We start from the raw sequence: 16,073 nt of genomic DNA on the forward strand, positions 1-16,073 counted from the left end.
AGTCTTTAGGGGTTGTCGACGTCGACGGAACCCAAAATAGCCAAAGTGTAGTCTTTAGGGGTTGTCGACGTCGACGGAACCCAAAATAGCCAAAGTGTAGTCTTTAGGGGTTGTCGACGTCGACGGAACCCAATATAGCCAAAGTTTTAGTCTTTAGGGGTTGTCGACATCGACGGAACCCAAAATAGCCAAAGTGTAGTCTTTAGGGGTTGTCGACGTCGACGGAACCCAACATAGCCAAAATTTAGACTTTAGGGGTTGTCGACATCGACGGAACCCAATATAGCTTTTCCATTCTATCTATCTATCTATCTACATCCATGAAACAAAGATGAGAAAACTTCTTAACTTCACCATTCTATGAAGCATATATGAAAGCAAGATAATTCCAACTAATAGATCCACACAGAACATAACCATAATAGATTCTTACAGCAACATACCGGAGTTCAACATAGTTCATAACTTCTAACAGACCCATAATTCAAACTGGAGTTCAACATACTGGAGTTCAACATACTTAATAGATTCTTACATAACCATACACACATACAGAACAGATCCATTGATACTACTTCACCAAAGTTCAGCTAAGCAGCCTCTTCATCTTGTTCATTCATCCAAGATGGCCTGGATCCCCTTCATCTTCTACTTGTTCTTCTCCTCTGCCTTCAACATATCAGCAATCTGAAGCTTGAGCTGAGCCCTGTCTTTAGTGAGCTTGTCCTGTCCCTTTTTTAGATCACCCACGTGACCCTTCAACTGGAGATTCTCTTGGATGAGCTTATCATGTCCCTTTTTCAGATCACCAATGTGATCCTTCAGCTTCAGATTCTCTTGGGTGAGCTCTTCCTGAGACTTAGTGACTTCATCAACCTGCATCAGCTTCAGATTCTCTTGCTTGAGCTTCTCCATAGACTTAGTTAGTTCTTCAACCTGTAACTGCAAGTTCCTCATGGCTGCACTATGCACTTCCTTCTTTTTCAAATGGTTGAACTTCATGTTCCTGATGACAGTGCCTTGGGCTTTTGTCAGGTTCATCAGGACTTCATACTTCCCTTGCAGCTTGAATATCTCTGCATCTTTCTTCTCCATCTCAGTCTTCATATCTGAGACAACTGAGTTGGTCACCTCAGTTTTCCTCTCCTCTGCACTCTCCATCTTAGACTGCAAATATCTAAAATCCAGCACCCTATCCTCTTGGGCATTCAAAAGTTGATGAACATCTTCAACTAATTTGTCATAGTTGGCCTCCGGTTTATTTTTTTCTTCTATCAAATTGTTAATAGTGAGTGAACTCTCCAGGTTATCCTTCCTCCTATCACTCCTACTATCTTGATACATTTCCCATAGCTTCAACAATGCATTCTGCATTGTAGGAGGCCACTCTGGGTCAACCCATTCAACAGAGCCACAGTTCCGACCTTCCTGCAATATATTCAGCACCTATATTTGTTAAAGGATTTGATTGTAAAGAACATCACAACTACACTAAATATTACAATTAAAGAATATGATCTTAAGTAAAGAACTAAAGAACAACAGAACTAACTAACTGAAGAACAACACAGCATGTGCACGGCAACCAAATCACATAGCCACATTATTTAATCATAACAAAAAGTACATCAACTATAAAGCACTCATAAAGCACTAAACTATCAGGATCAAAGCTTAAACAATGATGTGCACTCAAAACTAAGCTCTTGGCCACATATTAAATTAACATATGCCTACTACAATGACCAGCATCAATGCATCAGTACTAGTAATTGGATAAAGAATGGCAATCACAAGAAGATAATCTAACTTGGACCAGACTACTACTAATTAAAAATACTGTGGGGCTACTACCAACTCATTTTAATAAATAGAACATAGAAAGTGCAGAATCTAACTTTTAGAGGACAGGCTAAGAACCTCCTGCCCGTGTCAAATCCCTCAAAGGCTACACGCCTCTCACATGGCAGCCCATGGTGCTGGCAGGGAACAATGGTTTCAGTCTCAATGCCCATGTAGTCTTGGTCTTCAATGCTGGCAGGGATCTGTAGTAGCAAAATGAACCAAAACCCCCCAAATCAAAGATCAAATCCCCAAAGCAGGAACACTAACCCTAACCCTAGCTAAACCACTAACCCGGTACAACATGCTGTCGTCGTTGGAGGAGTTCATATACTGCAGGCTGGAGTAGTTGTCGCTGCTCTCATCCTCATGGACCATGGCGCGGTGGCGGCGGGGGAATGCGCGGCGGTCGGCGGTGAATCGGCGGGTGAGAGCTCAAGCGGGGCGAGGGCTAGGGTTCATGGGGAGTGAGTGAGTTGGGTTCGAGGGAGTTGGGTTCGACCAGGTAGACCGACTGAGCCGGTTCGGCGGCTGGTCAACTGACTGGTGGGGCCGGGTTGTCAGATACAGCGTCAATACAGAGTTATACGCAGCTTAGCCCGTATTGCAACGACTAGCCTCAAACGTGGTACTGACTTGCAAAAAATCTGAATAGTGGTACTGACTCGTTACAGATGCCCCAAGTGTAGTATTTCCCTGCAATTAACTCTGTGTGCCGGCCACTCCATCTTCCTCTGCATGCACTCACTCAGAGCGGGGGCTCGTAATGAAAGTGCCCATGGAAATGTACAAAGTTTTTTTTTGAGAAATATGTACAAAGTTAATGTAGCTACAGTCGAGGATTCCAGGGATTAAAGGTGGCCAAATGGGCCGGTCCTGGCGTGCTGGCCCGATAGCCTGCATGCCTAGCCCATGATGGGCTGGCCAAACACGTTTATAATTAGGTCGTGCCTGCATGTGGCCTGCCTAGGGCCGTGCATGGGCCGCTAGGCTGGGCACGGGTATCGGCATAACATGGTCAGTTTACTTTTTTTCTAGATCTTTTTTGCATTAGCCTCCAAAACAGCCCCAAATCTCCCGGTTGATGGGCTAAATGTGCCAGCGGGCCCGCACGTTTCCTTGTTGTGTTCTGTCTGGGCCAAGGAGCGCGACACGAGTGTTGGCCTGGCATGGCCCGCGTATTAGACGTGCCTGGCCCGTTTAGGCCAGGTCTGTGACGCCCCCGATTTGACCGTACACTAATCATACGCGCAAACGTGTACGATCAAGATCAGGGACTCACGGGAAGATATCACAACACAACTCTACAAATAAAAAAATTCATACAAGCATCATATTACAAGCCAGGGGCCTCGAGGGCTCGAATACAAGAGCTCGATCATAGACGAGTCAGCGGAAGCAACAATATCTGAGTACAGACATAAGTTAAACAAGTTTGCCTTAAGAAGGCTAGCACAAACTGGGATACAGATCGAAAGAGGTGCAGGCCTCCTGCATGGGATCCTCATAAACTACTCCTGGTCATCGTCAGCGGGCTACACGTAATAGTAGGCATCTCCCGAGTAGTAGTAGTCGTCGACGGTGGCGTCTGGCTCCTGGGCTCCAACGTCTGGTCGCAGCAATCGGGTATAGAAAAGGATAAAAGAGAGCAAAGCAACCATGAGTACTCATCCAAAGTACTCGCAAGCAAAGAGCTACACTACATAAGTATGCATTGGTATCAAATGGAATAAGGGTATCATATATGGACTGAACTGCAGAATACTGGAATAAGAGGGGGATAGCTAGTCCTGTCGAAGACTACGCTTCTGGTAACCTACGTCTTGAAGCAGAAGAAGAGAGTAGATGGTAAGTTCACCAAGTAACATCGCATAGCATAATCCTAACTGATGATCCTCCCCTCGTCGCCCTGTGAGAGAGCGATCACCGGTTGTATCTGGAACTTGGAAGGGTGTGTTTTATTAAGTATCCGGTTCTAGTTGTCATAAGGTCAAGGTACAACTCTGGGTCCTCCTTTTACCGAGGGACACGACTATTCGAATAGATCAACTTCCCTGCAGGGGTGCACCACATAACCCAACACGCTCAATCCCATTTGGCCGGACACACTTTCCTGGGTCATGCCCGGCCTCGGAAGATCAACACGTCGCATCCCTACCTAGGCAAAACAGAAAGGTCAGCACGCCGGTCTAAATCCTATGGCGCAGGGGTGTGGGCCCATCGCCCATTGCACACCTGCAGGTTGCGTACGCGGCCGTGAGCAGACCTAGCAACCTTCATTACAAAGGAAGTTGCGTTACGCGGTCCAACCCGGCGCGCGCCGCTCAGTCGCTGACGTCACGAAGGCTTCGGCTGATACCACGACGTCGAGTGCCCATAACTGTCCCCGCGTAGATGGCTAGTGCGTATAGGCCAGTAGCCAGACTCAGATCCAATACCAAGATCTTGTTAAACGTGTTAAGTATCCGCGAACGCCGACCAGGGCCAGGCCCACCTCTCTACTAGGTGGTCTCAACTTGCCCTGTCGCTCCACCACAAAGTAACAGTCGGGGGCCGTTTGGGAACCCAGGCCCACCTCTACCGGGATGGAGCCACCTGCCCCTTCAGCCCCCAACTCCGAACAGTACCACAGGTAATGTAATAGTGTAAAGTATATAGTATATGCCCGTGATCACCTCCCGAAATGATCACGGCCCAGTAGTATATCATAGAAGACGGACAAGAGTGTAGGGCCACTGATGGAACACTAGCATCCTATACTAAGCAGTAGGATAGCAGGTAAAGGTAACAACAGTAGTAGCAAGGACAGGCTATGCAGCAGTATAGGATTAACTGAAAACAGTAACAAGCTACACTACTCTAATGCAAGCAGTATAGAGGAGAGTAGGCGATATCTGGTGATCAAGGCGGGGGGGGCTTGCCTGGTTGCTCTGGCAAGAGAGAGGGGTCATCAACACCGTAGTCGTACTGGGGGTCTCCGGCAGTCTCGGGGTCTACCGGAAAGAAGTAACGAAGGGGGAACACAATAAATAACAGAGCAATCAATGTAACAAAAAGCAAGATGCCGCATTATGTTGTGCTAGGGGTGACCTGACGCGGTACGAGGTGATACCGGTGAAGGGGGGAAACATCCGGAAAAATACCACCGGTGTTTCGCGTTTTTGGACAAATGAACTGGAGGGGGAAAGTTGTGTGTTCGGTATGCTAGGGATGCGTGGCGGACAAACGGGCTGCGAAACCGGATTCGTCTCGTCGTTTTGAGCAACTTTCATGTACAAAGTTTTTTCCTCTGACTTACGGTTTATTTTCTATTAATATTTCAAATTTTAAATCCTTTTCTAAAATTCTGGAATTTATTTAATTTCAAATAAATTAAAAGAAAAAAAAGCTAGGTGCACCCGGTCCAGTGCACCCAACGCTGTACCGGAGGCTGGCAGTGGGCCAGGGTCAAAGTCAACAACCCAGTCAGCGTCGACTGGTCGAAGGTGAACAATGTAAATGGGTCCTACATGTCATGGAGTCATCTAAATAATAGATTGATTTAATCTTCTATTTTAGCAATGGGGCCCGCATGTAATAGACACATGATATACCAAAGAGTGTGTGTTTTTAAGAGTGGGTGGTTTTAGGCTAAGTTAATTAGGCCTACTCTAATTAACCGGGGACGGAGCCCACGTAGCAGTGGCCATTAGGCCTAAACTTGCCAACCGGCCAGAGGCACGGCGGCAAGGCCCGGATGTGCCCGTGCGCACGCAGGCACACGGGCGCGCAGCGGCCGAGTGCGAGGCTTGCCAGGGGCGGGTGGGCGTAGCGCGGCGCATGCGAGAGCGGCCCAGCCAGCCAGTGCGTGCGACAGGAGGAGGAGCAGTGACGCAGTAGGCAGCGGCGGAGCAGCAGGAGTGGCCAAGTAGCAGCGGAGCCAGAGCAGCGGCGGTAGGCACAGGGAGGTGGAAGCGCGACAGCAGCAAGGAGCAGCAGCGCGGCACACACGTACTTGTACGCGTACTGGGGAGCTCGGGTGTGCTCAGGGCCGGAAAACAGAGAACAGATCGAGGCGGAGGAAGAGGGATCCAGAGGAGTTGCTCACCGAGAGCGTGACGGCGAGGTTGGGGAGACAGGGGACGGCTCGGAGCAGCGGTAATGGTGACGCGAGATGCGATGGCCGAGACAGAGGAAGACGATGCAAGCGTTGAGGAGGGGCATCCCGGCTTGAGTTGGTCCCCTGAACGGACGAAGACGGCTGCGGCAGACCTCCTGGACGTGTTCCCGCACACCGGAGAGGTCGGTGGCCGTGACAACGAAGGCGAGGTAGTGGTCACCGCACACACTTCTGAGGTGGAATTCGCGTAGTAGAGGAAGGGGCCGAAGGGGGAACGAGAGGGAATGGAAGAGGGTTGTCCAGGGTTTCCGGGGAACATAGATATAGCATCAGGGGGGCGACGTGGTGGCCATCCATGGGCATGGCGCCCTGGATGTTCGCCACGACCTCTCTGCCTCCTGTAGCGGGAGGTAGAAGGAGGCATGTGTGGGCTGGGCCGTGTTACTGCAGCCACTTATGGCCCATTAGTACACTAGGTCTTTAGCATTTTCTTACTTTTTTTAAAAAAATGCCACTGTTTTCTAATTGAAAGAGTGTCCAAACATTTTTTTGCTAAATACTAAACTTGGTACATAAATTATTTGGAATATTCTGAGGTTGCTCAAAAAGTTTGAGGCCAACTGGAAAAGTTTGTAATTGCGTTTGCATTTAATTGGACCACTTTAAATGATGTTGGTACATTCTAAAATTAGTTAGGGGCATTTTAGAAACTCTCTCAATTGGGGTTTCTTCATGAAAAATATCAGTGGATTATTTGAAATATTATGAACACTTTTGTTTTGCAGTTTGAATAAATGATTTATTTGACTTTACTTTAAAATTTGAATTTGAACTCAGTTTGGACCAAGGTGCGGTTTAGCAAATTAATTGTGACGGCATGGCACCATTTGTGTGTGATTACTGTAGCTTAACTCCTGGGGTGTTACAAATCTCCTCCACTACAAGAAATCTCGTCCTGAGATTCAAGAGGTGGAGTCGGGGGGGGAAGATTCGGGTTATGAAATTCTAGCGACTGTCCTCGGTCTTTGTTGTTCTTCTCGAAGAGGTCGATCCATTACGTTTATGTCTTCATTTCTATGCTTCGATTCATCATGGTGAAGTCGGCATCCTTTCTTCAGGAACTCCATTGTAGTTACGAAAGAATAAGGGGGGGGGTCCGGGAGAACGGGCCTCTGCATGGTTAACTATCTGGTAGATAACATTGGGGAAGGTGGTGGAAGGTAACTCTTGAATTGAAACTTAATAAGATATCGAGAGCAAGGTAAGAAGGTACCATGAGAAGTTTTGAGCGGGTAGGCAATCGTTCGATGCCTGAAACAGCGTGTGAAAGGGGTCTAGAGCAACAAGAATCCATATTGCGTCCGATACAAGAATAGGTCACTAGGAAGGTGGCCCATGAATTACATACGAAGTCAAGCTCGAGGAATAACTTTGGCAACAGGGTGTACAGGAGAGTCGGATTTCGATCCTACGGGACTTGTGGGTTATGGGCCCACCATGTGGGTTAAAGTAGGAAGGGCGGTGACATCTTGCACGGTCATGACAGCAAGGCATGTCAGAGGGTAGCATGTTAGTTATATGTCAGCAACAACGTTGGTACCAAGGGCGAGGGACGAAGAGAACCATTTTCCTGCTCGTTGAACGAGGCAGACCAATAGGCAAAGTTCTCGTCCATCGGTGGCTACCGGAATGTCATCAACAATAGTAACAGGGTCTTGCTGACAGAATTATACAACGAGGTGTTTACATAAGCAGGAGAATATTACTGCTTAGATCATATAGATCACAAGAAAGGTTAAACCAAACAATGGAAAGGAATATATGATTATCAGATTAAACAGAACAATGGAAAGAAAAATGTGTTAAAACACATATTCCGGGGGTATATCCTTCCCACGGACAAGCAGGGCATGATATCCATGACAAGATATAAAGTAGAAAACTCTTTAGGTAAGGGGGGAGAACTTCATGACATTACCCATACAACGGTGTTTGGATAATTGATAAAGAAAATTGATCATTGTGCTTCAAATGTTCTTATTGAAAATCGGAGTACCACAGACATGCTTCAAGATAGCATTGACATGGTATTCAAGCAAAGGTTGGACTTTGGATACGCAAAGGATCAATCAGGAACAACTTATAGAGTAAGTCTTACAATTTCCTCATGGTAGAATCGCTAAGCTTGCTATAAAGGAAACTATAACAAGATGTCCTCCGCCCAGGTGTGCTAGGCATAACATCACCTTATCGGGTCAAAGACCAATGTTATAACACTTGGGAATATGTTCCAACCATCATATCTGACCGAGATTCAGATCTGATTGGTGTCAGGATAACTCAGACTCGGGATGCGTGAGAAGAAAGGTGCAACACAATTTGTCGAGATGACAATGTAAGATTCTCTGGAATTGAACTATGGAAGCGAGTTCCAAAACAAGAACTCATCATTAAATGAAGGAGAGGTGAGGAGGTGGCTGATTGACTCAGCGACAATTCATTGAGATTTTCAAAAGATGGATTTCCACACTTATGTGAACAAGGTAATAACATTTGTCGGATCAAATGACATAATGATGTATGCTAAAAAACATACACAATTAAACATTGGCTGAAAGGTGCACCCGAAATATGGGCTTAGGTAGCATGATCAATGTTAGAATGGTGATTCGATAACCAATGGTCTAAGAATAAAATATCGACCATTATCTTCAAAGCAATAGGGTTGCTAGAAGTTTTGAAGTCGCACATCACAGTTCAATTGTCGGTTTTCCGGTTCGAAACAACATGGGGACCAAGGAATGAACGGATATGGCAAGAAGTATCACATGTATCAAGATCTCTTAAAGAGGTGGTGAAATTCTCACGACTTCCTTGTCATAAAAGATGGTAATACTTCCAAGGTAAAGAAGAACAAATGCTAGGTAGCAAGGATCTCAAGGTATAACACAAAACACGAACAAGTTTGTGTTGAACGGAAGGCAATAAAGTGGTCAATGATAACAAAAATCATCGAGGGGCAAGGATGGTATTTCTCATCATGAATTCAATTGATATCCTTGAGAAGCTCGGAGTGTTGGTGATGATCATGACACATTTGTCGAGAGGTTTCATGAAGATATAATCGCTCACCTACGACATCAAGCAAAAGGAAGGATGGAGCGAAAAGTTATTGAAACCACGGATACAACACAAACTCGGAATCAAGTTTGTTGTTCGAGGTAAACGATAAGACGAGGAAATCGACATAAGCTTAGCTCATCGTCGAAAGTTGTGCTCCAGAAGTAAGGAACAGGTAGCACAGTTAAAATTGGCATGATAATGATATAGCCGAGCAGGCCAGGAATGACATGGTTGAATACAAACTCGTGAGTAAAGGAGATTACTAAGAGTTGTTTAATCATGGTGCGGACCCGATTTAGTTATCGGTGTCCTCGAGTGACTAACAACTCGGAACCAGGAAAAATTGGAATCGGTGAGGAATAATACTTGATGAAGGCTCATAATAAGCAACATGGTTTGGTGATATAATCGAGATACCAGAGGGTAATACTCAAAGGTAGAGCAAAATAGAGGGTTGACAAGTGTATTGATCTGCAAAAGACAAGTACTTTAACTAGTCTGAGAAATGGTATTAAGGAGAAAAATGGTTGGTACCATGATTGCAAAGGACCAAACATAGATACAGGATGAACTTATAACAAGGGGATTATTATCATTTACAAGAAGCTTCGATGAAAAGTTCCACATCGGTTCCATGGGTTGAACACAAAGGCTCAAGGTCGACTCCCACTTCTTCAATGCATAACCTTTCATTTTACTTCTCGCTTTTGATGAGGTTGTAGTGTAGAATTTTTATCTGGCGAAACAACAGAAGAGTATGACTCGCGAAAACTTTTGGGTTCATACCGTTTGGGGATGGCATAGGTTCAACCCATCGGGGCATCGTATATACCAGAAATTTCAAGAATAAATAACACAAGCTCGATAGTAGAGCATGCTTGAGAAAGCAGAGGATACAATTTACCAAAGGCATTATGTATCCGAGGAAAGGCTCACAGGCTTATTGAATATGAAGGACGATGTCGGATAAAATCCAACAAAGGATCTGACGGTCCATAACGGAGCTGATGTGAGCATCGGCACATAATCAGAAGAAGAAACAATGCAAGGAGATCAGATTATGGAAACAACTGACTAACTCGAAGCTCAAATGCAAAGGAATTATGAATTCCAAGACAAGGGATCAGAAGCAATGCTCTGATTAGGGATGGATAAGTTGAATAGCCTTAGAGGTATAATTGACGGCAATTTGATTGGTTGGGATCCAGCTCATGTCCGGAATGACGTTTGAATCGGAAGGATAAATTCCAGGGAACAACCGATGATTGTGTGCATTCACACACATGTTGAATCAAAAGGATCAGAATGACAATCACCAAGGTTTTTAAAGTAAATTGCTAGACCAATGGAATTAACCGGAATGCAAGTATGCAAGATTTCCCAGAACAACAGGTTGTTGAAGATTTTTGAAAGATCAAATAGTATTTCGAAGTCTTTTGCGGAATACATGTATCCACTGGGGATGAGCGGATACTTGATAAGTGCGAGAAAGTATTCGTAGGGGTCTTCAGGTTGCAAAGAATTGCAAGGGCAGTGGGCACAAAATATTCTCGGAACAATAGAGAGGATTTCAGGGTATCTTGTAATAACAAGATCAACGGGGGATGCTTGTATGAATGGCAAGTGTACATCACTATCCATAGGGGTCTATCGATGAAAGGGAATTGCAAAAGCGATGGCACAAAGTTGCAAGAGAACATCGTAGAGTATCTTCGGAACCTTCTGGTGCAGCAGGCGATCATCTGTAATAAGGGGCTCTCCGAAAGGAAGTAGTTACGAGAACCTAGAGTCAGAGTTAGTAAAATCATTTAACCCGAATAGAAGAAAGATTCAGAGTCCTAGAGTATAGACGAGGAATAAATGATCCTAATACCACCCAATGGAGACGTGGGTCCATGGGCCGCACAACCATGTTAGTAAAACAGTTTTCATCGACTAGACTCAACTTCGGCCAAGGAGTTGGAAGAGGGATTCCTACAAGCAGTCGGCTCTGATACCAACTTCTGACGCCCCCGATTTGATCGTACACTAATCATACACGCAAACATGTACGATCAAGATCAAGGACTCACGGGAAGATAACACAACACAACTCTACAAATAAAATAAGTCATACAAGCATCATATTACAAGCCAGGGGCCTCGAGGGCTCGAATACAAGAGCTCGATCATAGACGAGTTAGCGGAAGCAACAATATCTGAGTACAGACATAAGTTAAACAAGTTTTCCTTAAGAAGGCTAGCACAAACTGGGATACATATCGAAAGAGGTGCAGGCCTCCTGCCTGGGATCCTCCTAAACTACTCCTGGTCGTCGTCAGCGGGCTGCACGTAGTAGTAGGCACCTCCCGAGTAGTAGTAGTCGTCGTCGACGACGGCGTCTGGCTCCTGGGCTCCAACGTCTGGTCGCAGCAATCGGGTATAGGAAAGGGGAAAAGAGAGCAAAGCAACCGTGAGTACTCATCCAAAGTACTCGCAAGCAAAGAGCTACACTACATATGTATACATTGGTATCAAATGGAATAAGGGTATCATATGTGGACTGAACTGCAGAATGCCGGAATAAGAGGGGGATAGCTAGTCCTGTCGAAGACTACGCTTCTGGTAACCTCCGTCTTGCAGCAGAAGAAGAGAGTAGATGGTAAGTTCACCAAGTAACATCGCATAGCATAATCCTAACCGATGATCCTCCCCTCGTCGCCCTGTGAGAGAGCGATCACCGGTTGTATCTGGCACTTAGAAGGGTGTGTTTTATTAAGTATCCGGTTCTAGTTGTCATAAGGTCAAGGTACAACTCCGGGTCGTCCTTTTACCGAGGGACACGACTATTCGAATAGATCAACTTCCCTGCATGGGTGCACCACATAACCCAACACGCTCGATCCCATTTGGCTGGACACACTTTCCTGGGTCATGCCCGGCCTTGGAAGATCAACACGTCGCAGCCCTACCTAGGCACAACAAAGAGGTCAGCACGCCGGTCTAAATCCTATGGCGCAGGGGTTTGGGCCCATCGCCCATTGCACACCTGCACGTTGCGTACGCGGCCGGTGAGCAGACCTAGCAACCTCCATTACAAAGGAAGTTGCGTTACGCGGTCCAACCCGGCGCGCGCCGCTCACTCGCTGACGTCACGAAGGCTTCGGCTGATACCACGACGTCGAGTGCCCATAACTGTCTCCGCATAGATGGTTAGTGCGTATAGGCCAGTAGCCAGACTCAGATCAAATACCAAGATCTCGTTAAACGTGTTAAGTATCCGCGAACGCCGACCAGGGCCAGGCCCACCTCTCTCCTAGGTGGTCTCAACCTGCCCTGTCGCTCTGCCACAAAGTAACAGTCGGGGGCCGTCGGGAACCCAGGCCCACCTCTACCGGGATGGAGCCACCTGCCCCTTCAGCCCCCAACTCCGAACAGTACCACAGGTAATGTAATAGTGTAAAGTATATAGTATATGCCCGTGATCACCTCCCGAAATGATCACGGCCCAGTAGTATAGCATAGCAGACGGACAAGAGTGTAGGGCCATTGATGGAACACTAGCATCCTATACTAAGCAGTAGGATAGCAGGTAAAGGTAACAACAGTAGTAGCAAGGACAGGCTATGCAGCAGTATAGGATTAACTGAAAACAGTAACAAGCTACACTACTCTAATGCAAGCAGTATAGGAGAGTAGGCGATATCTGGTGATCAAGGGGGGGGGCTTGCCTGGTTGCTCTGGCAAGAGAGAGGAGTCATCAACACTGTAGTCGTACTGGGGGTCTCCGGCAGTCTTGGGGTCTACCGGAAAGAAGTAACGGAGGGGGAACACAATAAATAACAGAGCAATCAATGTAACAAAAAGCAAGACGCGGCATTACGTTGTGCTAGGGGTGACCTGACGCGGTACGAGGTGATACTGGTGAAGGGGGGAAACATCCGGAAAAATACCCCCGGTGTTTCGCGTTTTCAGATAGATGAACCGGAGGGGGAAATTTGCGTGTTCGCTATGCTAGGGATGTGTGGCAGACGAACGGGCTGCGTAACTGGATTTGTCTTGTCGTTTCTGAGCAACTTTCATGTACAAAATTTTTTCATCTGACTTACGGTTTATTTTCTATTAATATTTCAAGTTTTAAATCATTTTCTAAAATTCTGGAATTTATTTAATTTCAAATAAATTAAAAGAAAAAAAAGCTAGGTGCACCCGGTCCAGTGCACCCAACGCTGTACCGGAGGCTGACAGTGGGCCAGAATCAAAGTCAACAACCCAGTCAGCGTTGACTGGTCAAAGGTGAACAATGTAAATGGGTCCTACATGTCATGGAGTCATCTAAATAATAGATTGATTTAATCTTCTATTTTATCAATGGGGCCCGCATGTAATAGACACATGATATACCAAAGAGTGTGTTTTTAAGAGTGGGTGGTTTTAGGCTAAGTTAATTAGGCCTACTCTAATTAACCGGGGACAGAGCCCACGTAGCAGTGGCCATTAGGCCTAAACTTGCCAACCGGCCAGAGGCACGGCGGCAAGGCCCGGATGTGCTCGTGCGCACGCAGGCACACGGGCGCGCAGCGGCCGAGTGCGAGGCTTGCCAGGGGCGGGTGGGCGTAGCGCGGCGCATGCGAGAGCGACCCAGCCAGCCAGTGCGTGCGACAGGAGGAGGAGCAGTGACGCAGTAGGCAGCGGCGGAGCAGCAGCAGTGGCCAAGTAGCAGCGGAGCCAGAGCAGCGGCGGCAGGCACCGGGAGGTGGTAGCGCGACAGCAGCAAGGAGCAGCAGCGCGACACACACGTACGCGTACGCGTACAGGGGAGCTCGGGTGTGCTCGGGGCCGGCCAACAGAGAACAGATCGAGGCGGAGGAAGAGGGATCCGGAGGAGTTGCTCACCGAGAGCGCGACGGCGAGGTTGGGGAGACAGGGGACGGCTCGGAGCAGCGGCAATGGTGACCCGAGATGCGATGGCCGAGACGGAGGAAGACGATGCAAGCGTTGAGGAGGGGCATCCCGGCTTGAGTTGGTCCCCTGAACGGACGAAGACGGCTGCGGCAGACCTCCTGGACGTGTTCCCGCACACCGGAGAGGTCGGTGGCCATGACAACGAAGGCGAGGTAGTGGTCACCGCACGCACTTCGGAGGTGGAATTCGCGTAGTAGAGATAGGGGCCGAAGGGGAAACGAGGGGGGAATGGAAGAGGGTTGTCTAGGGTTTCCGGGGAACATAGATATAGCATCAGGGGGGCGACGTGGTGGCCATCCATGGGCATGGCGCCCTGGATCACGCCACGACCTCTCTGCCTCCTTTAGCGGGAGGTAGAAGGAGGCCTGTGTGGGCTGGGCCGTGTTACTGCAGCCACTTATGGCCCATTAGTACACTAGGTCTTTAGCATTTTCTTACTTTTTTTAAAAAAATGCCACTGTTTTCTAATTGAAAGAGTGTCCAAACATTTTTTTCTAAATACTAAACTTGGTACATAAATTATTTGGAATATTCTAAGGTTGCTCAAAAATTTTGAGGCTAACTGGAAAAGCTTATAATTGTGTTTGCATTTAATTGGACCACTTTAAATGATGTTGGTACATTGTAAAATTAGTTAGGGGCATTTTAGAAACTCTCTCAAGTGGGGTTTCTTCCTGAAAAGTATCAGTGGATTATTTTAAATATTATGAACACTTTTTTTTTGCAGTTTGAATAAATGATTTATTTGACTTTACTTTAAAATTTGAATTTGAACTCAGTTTGGACCAAGGTGCGGTTTAGAAAATTAATTGTGATGACATGGCACCATTTGTGTGTGATTACTGTAGCTTAACTCCTGGGGTGTTACAAGGTCGGACCATGCCAACCCATCTTGCGAGGTCTGCTAGGGATTGATATAATTTTTTTGAGCGAAAAGGATTGATTTAGTATTTTCAGTGTAAAACCGATGATGTTTTTGAGTGCACGCGACGTAAGATTCATGGACCCAAATGTATCATGAGAATAGCGAACTCTCCCTCCCCGTCTAGAGTTAAAGATTGGCCTGTTTGGATTCGAATATGGTCATTGTGGTCTTCACTCGTGTTTTATGGTTTACTTTCTGTTAAAAATGGATTTGCTTTCTCTTTCCAAATTAAAAATATTGATTTGCTTTCTCCTCTCATGGTCGTGGTATCACACACAAACATACCAGCACATGAGATTCCGGATCGTTGGGGGCACCACGTGCCACCCGTTCTCGATGTGTATTTTTAAATTCACTATGCTTCCTAATTTTGATTGAGCTGTTCAATTTTATATTTTGCGCACAATTTTGACTAGGTTGTATGTCTAGATGGTAAGAGGTTGGGTGGTGTGGGCCGGGGTTATTGATGGTGCAAGGGTTGGTCTCTTATGATCGAGATTGTTGGGCGGCGTGTAAATCTCTTATAGTCATTGGATTGGAGCTCTCGGAGTTGATTGTTGCCAATTCATGGTATCCAGCATCGGTTTCACTCATGTCCACTGGTTGTATGGTCTCGCACACCTCGGTCCACCTATTGTCAATCAAGCTGTGTGTTCCCATCATGCAACTTCTTTGGGGGCACAAGTCCCTCTTACATTATTCCTGGGAAACATAGTTAGGAGCGCTTCGGGTTGCACTCGTGAGGCAAGGCCCACTGGTGAGGAGGAGATCGCTCTGTTTGCTACGATGGTCAGTGAGAGGAAGGACGGTCTTCCGTCTGTCCAAACTGGCATGCCGCATGTTGCATGTCTAAGATTTCCTATGTGCACTCGGAGAGTTTGGAGTGGTCAGCGGTACAATTTCTCTAGGGTGTTAGTTACGGCCCAACTTTCTTCTTCTGGTTTGACGAGCGACATCAATGACGTCGTTCTAGCCGTCCGTGTTGTCCTTTCGTCAGTTTCGCCCCTTGTTCCGCGGTGGTGCGTGTGCTTTTCCCACTCATCATTTCTCGCGTAATTGTATAATTAGTCCTGTTTTACTGATGTGATCGGCGGACAGTCTACAAACCGGTTGGGCATTGGCCTCTTTCTTTCTGTCTTT

The sequence above is a fragment of the Triticum dicoccoides genome, chromosome 6A (assembly GCF_002162155.2).
Source record: "Triticum dicoccoides isolate Atlit2015 ecotype Zavitan chromosome 6A, WEW_v2.0, whole genome shotgun sequence".
Taxonomy (NCBI): Eukaryota; Viridiplantae; Streptophyta; class Magnoliopsida; order Poales; family Poaceae; genus Triticum; species Triticum dicoccoides.